Source organism: Schistocerca cancellata, chromosome 4, assembly GCF_023864275.1.
Source record: "Schistocerca cancellata isolate TAMUIC-IGC-003103 chromosome 4, iqSchCanc2.1, whole genome shotgun sequence".
Taxonomy (NCBI): Eukaryota; Metazoa; Arthropoda; class Insecta; order Orthoptera; family Acrididae; genus Schistocerca; species Schistocerca cancellata.
This window is the reverse complement of record NC_064629.1, coordinates 489,852,445-489,866,413: the sequence shown is the minus strand read 5'-3', so window position 1 is coordinate 489,866,413 and position 13,969 is coordinate 489,852,445.

Here is a 13,969-nt window from a genome sequence, read left to right as displayed (position 1 = left end):
TTTATCCAGACCTACGCGTCTAATAAGCTAACAAAGTGGATTGAATATCTAAACAACTTTGTCGAAATATAAGATGATTTATCACACCTATCAATTGCATTTACACCAGATGAGTTATGGGTAATAGTCAGAAGAAGAACGAATCTGCTAAGGATATACCTAAATTACAAAACGAAGATACGTCGCATCAAGAAAAGGTGGATATGGCGTTACGAAATATTACTAGGCAAGCAGAACTCCATAAAATGAAGTTCGGCAGAAATTAACCAACCGACAAGAACATGCTGTAAAAGAATTAGTGTCGATTCGGACACATCCCAAATCAGCACTTTTAAAGAAGCTGAACAAGAAGTGGCACCTGCTGTGTACAGGTCCCTACAAAATTAGTTACGTCCCACGTGAGAGATATTACTTACTAGCAGAATTTAACACTGACAAAATAAAATCGTTATATTGCCACAGAGATTGAAAGAGATACCTTCACTAAATGATAATAACTACGAAAGCGATGTAAATAAGATTTATCTTTCTAGTGCTGGTACACTAGTGGAAGTATTGTATATAGTAGTTATAAGTGATATACTTACTGCATTTTATAAATTTATTTGTGTCTTGTTAATATTAAAATTATAGATTAATTCACTTTCTCGGCCAGAAAATGCAGAAAACTAATGTGAAGAAATAAGGGCCAATGATGTCAGAGATATGTGAATCGCATTCTAAAATTAGTGAATTTCTATATAATTTGAACATTTTATATAATGAATTCTATTATTTGTACTAGATTAGGAAAAACATTACACCTTGTTTGTTTTCAACTCCCTGCACGTAATTTGAATATTCGTGTATTATCATGTGTCTTTAAATGAATAATTCAATGGATAGATAACTTTTGAACACATACACGTGTTGAGCATTAGTTTCGCGTGAGTCCGCGAATTTTCTAAATTATTGACATTAGCTCAGCATGAGTAAGGTATTGTGTACCATTTGGGTACAGGTTGACTTAAGAGAGTTTCTTACTAAAGTATTCCGAACTCACTTATGACTGAAATGCTTCTAATAGGTAATGTCACCCGTATGTGTGATGATGAATGTAATAAGAATTTATTTAGAAGGGACTACATACTGTGGTCACCAGAGGTCCGATCTCATCCGATGACGATTAATGTAGAGGATCAACCTAATTATTGTCAATGTTTACGTGATCGTTGTCAATATGTTTTGACTTATGCCACAAAATGTAATCAAATAACAAGGTCGCAAATTATGGTATAACAAAACGAAACTGATGTAGCTGTTGTGTGAAATGTAAAACCACAGGCACTGACTTGGACAGTGGAACATGTCTTACTAAAAACTATGTAAAGAAGGTGAGATAGGCACGTGATAAACTGTAGATTCTTTTTAAATAAACATTATCTTAACTTTTAAAATGATTTCATGGATGCTCATAGAGTGAAATGATATTAGTTGCGACGGTAAATGACGTTGCTTTCAGTTAACAACTTAAAACAGTATAAAATGCCAGACCTTTAGTAGTGCAGTCGCGTCTATGCTATGTAAGATATTTTTGATTCAGAATATACCTACTGTGGCGCACCAACAATGTGTGCTACGTCGCTGGCTCCGTTGCGTCACGCAGGAATATTTATACATAGTGCAGATGAAAACTAAGTATCACGACGGGCACCACAAAAACCAACCGGTGCTGTGCCGTTTACAAAATATTATAAATAAATTGTGGATCACTACACTGAAATGAGAGGACAGTGTTATGATTCAAGGACATATACTGAGTTGTATATCGAGTGAATCTGTGCGTGTGAAAGCGAACCCAAGTCTAACCGTTCTTTTGCAGAACACCACTGATATATGACATGTATACTAAAACTAATTTTCGACTTTCTTAAACCCTTAGTGAACGAGCGGAAAAAGGGAGGCGACAATCCTGACCTGTCCCAGTGCAGCATCTGGTCCAGCAGCAGATACAGACTTCGATGCAGCCCCACGTGCCAACGTTCTTGACACTCGACACCGTGGAAGACCTTCTCATCATCGGCACGACGACCGACGATTTTAATGACTTATGTCGATAAAAAACTTTTAAAAATGTTGTTGTAGAAATGAGCTCCTATGAACTAGTCACAGAAATTTTCATAAGAAATACCCATATAACTGTAATATGAACTTATTGTCAACAAATGTTTGTTAATACCACAAATTTCTATACCACACTCTGAAAGTAAGTAGTTATGAGTGTCTTGAAATCCCTTGGTCGGTTTTATTCCCAGTTTTCCGTATCCAGCGAACCCGAATTGGGGGGAGGGGGTTCAAAATGGTTCAAATGGCTCTGAGCACTTTGCGACTTAACTTCTGAGGTCATCAGTCGCCTAGAACTTAGAACTAATTAAACCTAATTAACCTAAGGACATCACACACATCCATGCCTGAGGCAGGATTCGAAGCTGCGTCCGTAGCGGTCGCTCTGTTCCAGACTGCAGCGCCTAGAACCGCTCGTAGGGGAGAGGGGGGACGGGACGGGGGAGAAGTACTCTGGGAAGTCTGCGTCGCTATTTCCGAGGCGTCTTTAACAAAAGTAAACCTCACTATTAAAACTACTTATTTTTATATATATAAATCCCTCTAATATATGTATTAATAATAACAATAAAACTATTATGAGTCTAAGTATAATGTCACTATCAGACGCCTGAACATCGAATAATTATGACTAAAGCCCGAGCGTGTTCTGGCTGTTGTGGAATGTTAAATACAATTTTGTCACTGAATATTATTTTCACAGCACAGGGGCAATATAGCACCCACGCTCCTATTTTATAGTCGATAAAATCATCTGGTAAGGTCATTACTACATTGGATAACACTTCCCACAACGCTGCCCATATAGTGCGTACGATATCTTGTACGGTTGTATATCCCAAACGAAAAGATTCCATGATAGTCTTGAATGAGTCACCAGGAGTAAGGATGCTAAAACAAACAAATTAAAAAATTAATATTTCTATTTCCAGATAATCACTGCAAAGAAAACTGGAAAGCTTTGAGAGACGACTATCATAGAAGTATAAAGAGACGTAACTGCAAGAGTGGAGGTGGTGCTACTAGAAGTAAAAAATGGAAATACGCAATCCAAATGGAGTTCTTACAGCTTAATCTTCAGGACAGAGTTACAAAGAGTAACTCTGAAGACGCTGTGTAAGTTCTTGGTGAAGACGGTATTACTAATGACTACTCTCTTTCGGACGTAATGGCAGTTTTTCCTGACCCAGTAAATTCAGCCGCTCTTCGTCGGCAACATCACTGATATTCAAAAATATTGCTGCGAGGAAGAAGAATCGAACGCATCAGCTATCGGTGACCAGTGTTATACAGAATTATTTGAATTCACAGCCAGCTACAGCTACACCGCCAACAACGGTAAGTGGAGACGCTATACGTTCCTTATACAGAGCTATAGCTGACTCTGTCAGAGTCTTGCCTCCAGATCTACAAATGAAGGTAAAATATAAGATTTATACTATAATATCAGATTAGAATACGAGAACCTGCTGAGGAGTTCGACATCATCCACAGAACATGCTACAGTAGTAACAAATGACACAGCTACGTCTACAACTTATGCCATAAATAAACAATTTCACAAACCAGTTACATCTACATCAAGCTTAAATAAACACTTCATCAAAACGAAAATACATCGATTTCACGACCTCAGAATATTCAAATCCATGAACTTCAGATCTCCTTCAGTCATACATAACGTAATATTTCTCATTCAGCCTCGTATGACAATACAAGGGAAACGTACAACGGTACTCAAAGCATTCCTGCGTAAATAAATGAATCAAATATAATACAACCTTCGGATGGCTTTCTATAGCCACAAAATGTTACATATGATGTATAACAATCTGTATACACGTAATAAACGAAAATTACTTACGTAATGGTCAACAAGAGATTTTCTTCCACGGATATCGATTTTCGGATAGTCTAGCCGCTTTTGTTATATAAGAGTCCATAGTGCGTACTAACTTCCTGAATTTATCTTGAGACAATCAAAAGTACGTGTGCAGTCTTTTTGGAGAGTTTTTAAGCTGTGAGAAAAGTGTGTCATATTCTCCTTCTTCACATCGTGAATTTGAAATTTTGCTCAGCAATATTCTTCGCCATTTTTTTGCTTGCTTTTGACACATCCTTTCTTCTTCCTCACAGAAAAGGAAATTATTATCACATCCGTGTCGCTTTTGGCCATATTACTCGGAAATTGCCGAGCGATTTACACACACAATTTACTACGTATCATCGCACTGCTGCGGTTCAAATGAGATGAAATGCGATATACCAAACAGAGCCGCGCCGCTCTGTTGCAGTGCAGTTCAGCTTAGTGCGGTCTTACCTTTAAAGTGATTGCAGAATCCCATGCGGCTTGCATTCGCTATGAGTATCAACAAGGTACAGGGCCAACCCATTTCTGTGTTAGATATTAAACATACCGGGCAACACCAGGCACTGAAGTTAGTTATCACAATATTCGTCACATACAACTTCAAGAAAGTGAAAGTGAGGTTTCACACATGAAAATGAGCCTCCGGGAGAACGATAATCCCTAATAATGAAACGACAGTGATTACTCATTTTGATCGTAACTTCTTCTGTAAGGTGAGATGAGAAACAGGTGATAACAATGAGAATGTTGACGCTATCATTCAGTCATGAATAAATTTTTTGTCACTTTATCGGCAGAGAAATTTTAAGTATGTGAGCAATGAGACGTTACCGGCTATGATTATATTCAGCAACTGTTGTACCGTTACGATACTTTCCCAGGCTCATTTCGTCGGCTGCGCAATAAGAAGCACGCCCTTTCCAGCAAACGCTAGTGCTTTGAGGTGCACTGAAGAGCCAGCGATCTGAAACAGTGCCCATCGTATACTAGTATCAGACCACGATAAAAGCAATTTGACATCGTTTTCTCTGACCTTATTCGTTTTCTTGCATGGACAAATTACAAGCGAAATGTAAATTTTTGATGAAGTGAATCGTCAAGGTACGTCAGTAATAATACTCAACATGAAAATTAATAAAATTAAATGAAGTTCAAGAAATCACTGCCTACTAAATGAGATTATGGACATCGATTTATTACTATTGGAACACGTAAAATGTAAGAATTGGGTCATTATAGGGATTATGAGAATGCAACAAGTGGTATTTATGTCGTTGACTTACGCAAAATAAATTCTCACTGAAAAAATAAATATCGTTTAACATCCACAGTTTCAGTGGCGGTATGATAATGGGTTACAAAATGTATATATGTGGTTATTCCAAAACTATCATTCGCATATGAATTTTTCTACTTTCAGACAGTGCTATTTGTCTCGTGAGTTTAACATTATTTAAAATTCTGTCAGTATTGCTTCTACGAGATGCGCGTATATTAAGGTGAGTGCTCTCACCATAGTTAATAGCGTCAAATAAAATGTTCCGAGCAGGGAGAAAATGTTTGTGTGTTTTTTTCTGTTAACCCATTAGCGCCGTGCGTTGCCATATCTCAACGTTTGTAACACTTTTTTAAAATCGTTGATTCCACGACATCAACGAAGCGAGAGTGTTGGCAGCACTGAATTCCGTTCCGCAAGACTGTAAAGATCACTACAATGAAACGATTTTAATAATACATTTGAATTCTGCGGCGTAAGCAGTGTTGGAAGTCGTTGTTTGCTGAAAGACGAAGAAATGTGTACTAGAAGTTCGAGTAAGTATGTTTTACACAGTAACTTACGATATATAATTTGGTTTTTTAGTATGGTTCTGCTTTATATACTCAAATATATATTCTTTGGAGCTTACTGCTTGCTGTGAAATAAATTACGTTCATTTAGGCCGTTTGAACGTCGGTGTTGCCATACGGCAACGCTAGGCGCTTGTACTCAGTAAAAGGATAAATTTTCTCTTTCTTCTTTTAGAAGATGTTTCTCGCTTGCTCAGGCGCTGGAGATTTTGCATAATGACGATATTGAAGGTGATGTGTTTGTTGAGCCCCCAGATCCGAATAGAGAAGAATGATGGATTATTGTATGTACGGTGGCTGGACAACTTACTTGTCACAATGATCTCTTCTTCATGTGGTGCACAAGAAGTTGGCCAATTCTAGAGATTCTCGCAACTAAAAAAGCGAAATATAACGATTCCCGGACCAAAACTGGTAGCCAAATATAATACATATATGGGAGGTATTGGTCAGGTGGATCAGAATCTAGCGTGTTATCGCATTGCAATAAGAAGCAAGAAATGGTACTGGTGTCTCTTTACATGGATTTTAGATGTCGCCTTTCTCTGCCTCGTGATGACTGGGTGCTGTGTGATGTCCTTGGGTTAGTTAGGTTTAAGTAGTTCTAAGTTCTAGGGGACTGATGACCATAGATGTTAAGTCCCATAGTGCTCAGAGCCATTTGAACCATTTCTTTAGATGTCGCCATACAAAACAGTTGGATTTTGTATAATAAAGCACGAAACCAAACTATTTCTCAGCTTGATTTCAAGAGAGAAGTAGCAACAGTGTACTTGCAAAGACACCAAGCTTTACCAAAAGGAGCCGGGTGACCATCTGCATCAAGGGCATGTTCCGACAGCCGCATATCAGATTCAATTACGTTTGATAAGACTCACCACCTCGTCCAGCACACAGAAGGAAAGAAGAAGAAAAGGTGTGCCCACAAGGACTGTAAATCAATTGTGAGAACAATGTGTTCAAAGTGTAATGTGGGATTGTGTATTGACTGTTTTATTCCATTTCATGTGAAATAATGCTGAGTTCAAGATTTGACTTTTGATTATGAATTGTACTGTGTTATAAAGTATCAGATGTATGATGAAGGCTGAATAATAAATTTGCACAAAACTTGTATATGTAATAAGAAATTTCAATAACCAATTTATTTTAGTTGAAGTTGTAATCCATATAAATTTAGGTAGTGAAACAATAATCCAACGTCAAATATCTCGCTAATGGCGGTAATTACTTTTGTCGAAACAACTCTGTTGTGTAATTTAAGCTTTTAACAGACATAATAACGCAAATTCTTTTAAAAATCACGAAAAACTTAATTACCGCGCTAATGGGTTGAATGAGAATCTCTTGCCGAAACGGTTTCTGATACTTAGAACTATCTTATGACAATTGCATTTGGCGACAACATAGTTATCGAGGCAATGTCTTGTACAGAATACTTGATAAAATTTGCTAAGTTTGAATGAGACAAATATTTATGTTAGATATATCACTCCCCCAGAGGAAAGCGTAATCTTATTGTTACCATTTTATCGTTATCCTCCAATAAAGAGAATATTACGTAATTTTTGTTGTCACTATGTACTACCACTTCTCAAGGAAGTGAATGACGATAGCGCTCTGGCGACTGACCTCAGTAGCACTCAGCACCACGGGGCTCCAAAATTCTGAAAACCTGTTCTGAGTTACATTTTGAAAGCCACGTTCGTTGACGCACAAATAGTCAAGAACAGTCGATAATACTGTGATTATAATATTTCAAACAACCTGCAGAGACGAATATATGCGGTTGTGAAATTTCTTGACACAGTAAATCTTTATGCTGGAGCGGAGATTCAAACAGAAGATTTGTCTTTACAAGGCAATCTTTTGCCTGATACCTTAGCAGTTTGATTTAGAGTCTCCTTCCTCTGCTTTGTCGTGACGTTTCAGTTTATATTTTGGGTGTATAGCAGTCTTCTACAACGACTGAAAAATTTCCAGGTGGCAGCTAATTACGGGTACATCGGTTGACGCATGTTCGCTCTGTGGCGAAGCTTCTTAAAGTTATTATCTTGTGTGGATCGTTGTCGCGTAGTTTTGATGATATAATACACTGATGAACCAAAACATTATGACTACCTACGTACAAGAGTGATGGTCCAACCGTGGAACGCAAATCAGCAGTGATTCAGCGTGCCTTGGATTCGACAAGTACTTGATAGGTTTCCAGAGCTTTGTGCCGTCAGAGGCCTACGCACAGGGCCGACACTTCCCGTAATTTACGGGCAGCCGGTTTGCGATCGCGGAGCTGACGCCCAATAATGTCCCAGTTGCGTTACATCGGATTAAGATAAGCCGAATGTGATGGCCTAGACATCGAGGCGAGTTCACTATCATGCTTCACATATCACTGAAGCACGATTCTGCCTTGTAACAAGTACAGTTATCCTGCTGGAAGATGACATCGCTGTTGTGGTATATATCAAGTACAAGGGGTTACATGTGGCCCTAATAATGTTCACGTAGTCCAAAGCTGTCATGTTGCCTTCGATTACTACCACAAGTTCCGTGGAGTCCCCGGAAATTTCCCCCGTAAGGTAACACTGCTACCATCGGCCTACGTCCGTGACACGTTGTGTGTTTTAAGCAGCCTTTCGCCTAGATGACATCGTATCTGGACACGACCATCGACCTGATTTAAGAATAAACGGAATACATCCGACCAGGCTACACGATTCCATTGATCCGCGGTCCAATCTGCTGCGGAACCCCATGTTCAACACCGTGCACTGAAAGGTCTGCTCAAAAATACTTGTGATTGGAAGAATACTGAACTCTGTCGGCAAATGTGCCATAGATCGCCGCCCATCCTGCTTTACAAAGCGATCACCGAGCGAGGTGGCACAGTGGTTAGCACACTGGACTCGTATTCAGGAGGACGACGATTCAAATCCGCGTCCCGCCATCCTGAGTGAGATTTCCCATCATTTCCATAAATCGCTTCAGGCAGATGTCGGGATGGTTCCTCTGAAAGGGCACGGCCGACCCGCTTCCCCATCCTTTACTAATCCGATGGGACCGATGCCTCACTGTTTGGTCTCCTCCCCAAAATCAACCAACCAACCAAGAGTTTCCGATCCCTGTGTTCTCTGATGAGCTGTTGACGTGGTACTTCTTGAAGCCTACTAGTGGTTTCAGCAACCTTCAACCACTTTCCATAGATTCTGACGACAGTAGCACTCGAAAAGCCGACCAGCTTTGCCGTCTCCAATACGCTTTCTCCCAAGCACTGGGCCATAGCAATCAGGCTTTTGTCAAAGTCGCTTAAGTAGGTGGATTCCGCATTTCCGTTACTTATCGTTGCTATTCCACATTCGTCTCTGCTCCGCTCGTATACTTCTCTGACGGTGTCACGTGCCCTCAGCGTCAGTAACAGCATACAACCTGCGGTCGGCAGTTATCATAATGTTTTCCCTCATCATTGTACATTATCCATGGAAATAACGAGTCCCCCATGATATCTACCAAATTGAAACTTCATTTTCAAGATTTTAAGTAATATTTTATTATTTCTCCTAAGTGCACAATAAACCGGAAAGCGTATTTTATTGGATTGTGGAAATTTTGTGAGAGTATCATATCTCTGGCAGAGTCACATAACTTACGTAATGTTATTTTACCATCATATTCTGATCGCTGAGTGGGTATTTTTGTAGTCTTTCTGTTTCTGCTCCTATACTTGCTCTACAATTTATGGCATAAGCATTTTATATTCTCTTTGTGAACGGTATTCTTAATTGATTTAGTTTTTTCACGTTATTCTGTCCATTAAGGTAATCCCAGGTCCTGATTTATGAGGAGGAACATAATTTTAGAGATGAGTATTTATTTCAGCATTAGCCTCGTTTAATATGTCCTGAACCCTTGTCGAATTGTATCTTATGACTGTGACTTCTGTGATTACAATATTAACGTTTTCAGTATATGAGCGTACTGGTAATTACTGACCTCATAATAGGAAACTGTGATTTCTCTAAGCGATAAGTGTCATGGGCATGTCTTAGAAGGATTTAATTGTGTCAGTTGTTCTGCAGACTATTTGCTTACGTTCTTGGGTTAGCAGAGTCCCTGCATATCCTTTTTCAGATCGTGTCGTAGAATGTAGCAAGTATTTCCATCTTGATACTTCCAAGAGGGTATGGCATCTGGTATTATCGTTAATGTGGGCAAAACATTGTTTTCAGGCCAAATTTCTCGTTTCTATTCTTCTATATATCTTAAAAGTTAATCTAAGCAAAATGAATGGTCTCTATCTCTCGATGACTTTTAGAATCATGCAGTTATACATTCCTGTGAAGCACAGCTTCACTACGTACAGACAGGCGTTATTCAAGAAGCTCAACAGGACCTCCGTCCAGACATGCTAGGTTTCTGTTGGGCTGTTCGTCATTGTGTCATTATCTTTTTTTACCCTGGAACAGTGATGCATTTTCATCTTAACTTATATTGCTGTCTGTGTAGGTTAATAAGTTTTTCCCTTCCCCTGCATCTTTTTTTCTGTTTAAAGTGTTATGGCGTCTCACAATTTAAATCCGTTGTTGATTTATTACTATTCATCAGTCACATTTTTTAAATTCCGTTTACCTGTTTCCTCTACTTCGTTTCCAGTTCTGGCACTTAGTGGACGTTGGTTTCCATTACTTGTACGTAGCTGAGTACACGCTAGTTCTTAATATGGTACCGCCGGCCGGGATCGCCGAGTGGTTCTAGGCATTACAGTCTGGAACCGCACGACCGATACAGTCGCAGGTTGGAATCCTGCCTCGGTCATGGATGTGTGTGATGTCCTCAGGTTAGTTAGGTTTAATTAATTCTAGGTTCTAGGGGACTGATGACCTTAGAAGTTAAGTCCCATAGTGCTCAGAGCCATTTGAACCATTTAATATGGTACCTGTGAGTTTGCTCTTCAGTAATATTTTTAATTCTTCCTTTTATCTACCTTATTTCTTGTATTGGTTTAACTCATTGTTTTTGCTTTTATCTCCTGTTCACTAAATTAGTAATTCTTAGACCATGTTTAACCTTCATCTTGCACATCTCTGGTAGATAACCATCGTTCTTCGCGGTTTTTGTTTAGTACAACGATGATAGCCCTCGGCAGTAGTAATATACATGTGTACATCAAAAAGTTTCCATTAGATGTTCGTGCAGTCCTGCATCTTTATGCCAGTCAGACAATATAGCCGGGAGCATTGTGGCTATCATCCCCACCGACGCACCAGATGAAAGATATCCGTTTGGAGAAAAATCCGTGTGCTGCTGAGTGAAAATGTCCGTAACTGCCTGCTCACATCCTTGTCTGGCAAGAATCGTCGACCCTTCAGAGCCTTTTTTAAGGGACCGAAGGCGTCATATTCCCCTGGGGACAGATCGGGACTGTAGGGCGGGTGCTCTAGTGTCCCCACCTGGGTTGGTGTAAGTTATTCGTTACGACGTTTGCGATATGGATATGTGCGTTATCCTGGCCCGCCAGACGCAGTTTGTGTCAGGATTGTTCTCACGGCATAGATGATGGCTCACGAGACTGCTCAGCTTTTAGTTCGGATTCGAGCCTTACTGCTGTTCCATGCCCAATTTTAGCATCGCTCTCTTGTTCGGTTTTAGGAAACTTAATGAAGAAAACGTTTACGCGACACTTGCGCTCACAACGAACCGATAAGCTAACGTCAGTGCTAATTAACTCAGAAACGGTGCCAAGTATCGAATTTTTTCCGTAACAAGTACTTCTCAGCACCGTTTACATGCAACACTCTTACAACCTCCGCTGTTTCTGACCACCCTATATAACTGCATCGGAATCGCGCTACGTTGCATTTACGGTGTAGAAACGCCCTTCGGTCCAATCGAATAACTTTTGCCGTTACAAAGATGTACCCCAGGCTGTTAACGTTCATTAATTTTTAGGTGTGTTACAACACCAACTAAATTGATGAGAAGGTAGTCGGGATGCCTTTAGTTGGAACATATTATGATAAGACTTCCGTTTTAGTAAACCAATCATGGTATATCTCTCTTCAGAATACCCGATGGTGCGTACGAATTAATAGTTCTCATATTTTCCTCCGTAATCACTATGCCGCGACCTGGATCTGGTAGTTCTCCTTTTTCTTCTTTTCACCAGGGCCTCGGTTTCGATTGATACCATCGTTCAGAAATGTCTCATCTTTGGGTAAATTAACTAGATGCAATAACTACAGCTTCTGTAGTAGCACTACATCCACTGCTACTGCGTTTCTTTCTTCCTTTAAACATTATGCTTTACAAGGTTTTGTTTCAGAAAATGAACTGGTAATTCCGCCCACCACCTAGACGCTACAGTAAGGCGTCACTATAGATTATGGCCACAAACTGTCACATCTTAGCATCTGCAGCTAGCTCGATATCGCTGAGAACCTCAGCGTAAGTGGCTTTAGACCGATTAAAGTGATGATGACTGGGTGTTGTGTGATGTCCTTAGGTTAGTTAGGTTTAAGTAGTTCTAAGTTCTAGGGGACTGATGACCATAGATGTTAAGTCCCATAGTGCTCAGAGCCATTTGAAACATTTTCTTGATTAGAGTGAGATATGAAGTGGGTAAAACCGCTGTAATAGCGGTTCTCACTCATGAGAGACCTCAGGTTAATGTAAAGACCAGAAACATCCACACCTACAACCTGGGAAGAGGGTAAGGACCTGAACGTAATTGGCCAGAGGTATCAGGAAGGTGTGGGGTTTAACGGCAGATAGGCTGACGATTGTAAAGTGCCGGTGCTTTGGCGGTCCCACTATGGATAAGGAGATACCATGCACCGTCACACTTCCTTAGAAACCGTTGCGTTTTGTTTTCAGGTGAATTATCAGTAGATCGCTGGGACACCAACTCCGTGTCGCTCGTCGCCAGCCTCGGGTAGACTCAGATAAGTCTGTTTTCCTCACTTGGAGTGTTGCTCTCAAAGTTCGTACTTCACAATCGTACTTCTGTTAGCTCTCGCCCCACAGACTAAGAGACTGACATCTGTTGTGCAACTAGTTGCATCCTTTGATTTTCTAATGTTTAGAATTAGCCTTCAGTCTAATGGTCTAAAAGAAAATAAATAGTGTTATTCAAATCACTGAGTTCTTCTTCTTTCCTGCTGTGAGTATCTTATCGTGCCCCAAAATCCGAGCATCTTGTAGGTGTCCTTTGACAGTGTTTAACGCTGATCCAAGCAATTAACATGGCGTCACTGGACCTTTGTCTTCCTGCATTTGCTTCTAACCGCTGGAGAAGCGCAGACTGGCCTACAAGCCCCTGTCTTCCATAAATCGTACTTAGGGACTCGAAAGAGTGTGGTCGTTTCCTTGGCAAAATGCTTGGTATCATGACAAATTTTTTTCTTCCTCGCTATGAGTGTCCATACTTACATTTTCTTCTTCGTCATTCGTGTCATTTATCTGTAAAACTGCGCTTGTTACTAGTATCTCTTAGTGTACTCATCAAACCTGTGATGGTGTCAGTATGCTATGCTGCATATTGTAGATTTCTTTGTGACAGGCCATTATTCCCGCTGGCGTAGGCTTCCAAGTTAATCTTTCACAAGCGAGATATTCCTCTCCAGTATCCGCTCCGAATCGAGGTTTCGTTACGGTAGGGGAAATTTGACGGTATTGAGACCATATAATTAGGGGGTCACTTTGTTTTAAGAAATTCAGCTGAGCGAAAAGACTCACAGTGTACCACTCGTCGTGCACTACGAGTGCCCATGTCCACCTATTGTAATGCGCAAGGGGTCTAAATGTTTCTATTTTGACAATCTTTACACCGTGTTTCTTTTTGTGATATTTCTCTAGATATGTCAATGGCGTATTATAAGCTTTTTTCGATGGTAATTTCACCGATTCTTTACTCGCTTCAAAAAGGGTAATCAAATCGCATGTCTTATGCCAGTCTTATATCCTGCCAGTCGCATCACAGAAAGGAACATCCTTATGGTCGAATATTTTATATAGTTACTTCAGCAGTCTTGATTATTCGTCTGAATTAATAAACATTTCTTTCTAGCGAAATTACGTAGTTTCTCATCTTCCAGGTTGTATCTTCCGAACATCCATAGAAGAATTTCGTACTCTAAAAGTCGAACGCTACGG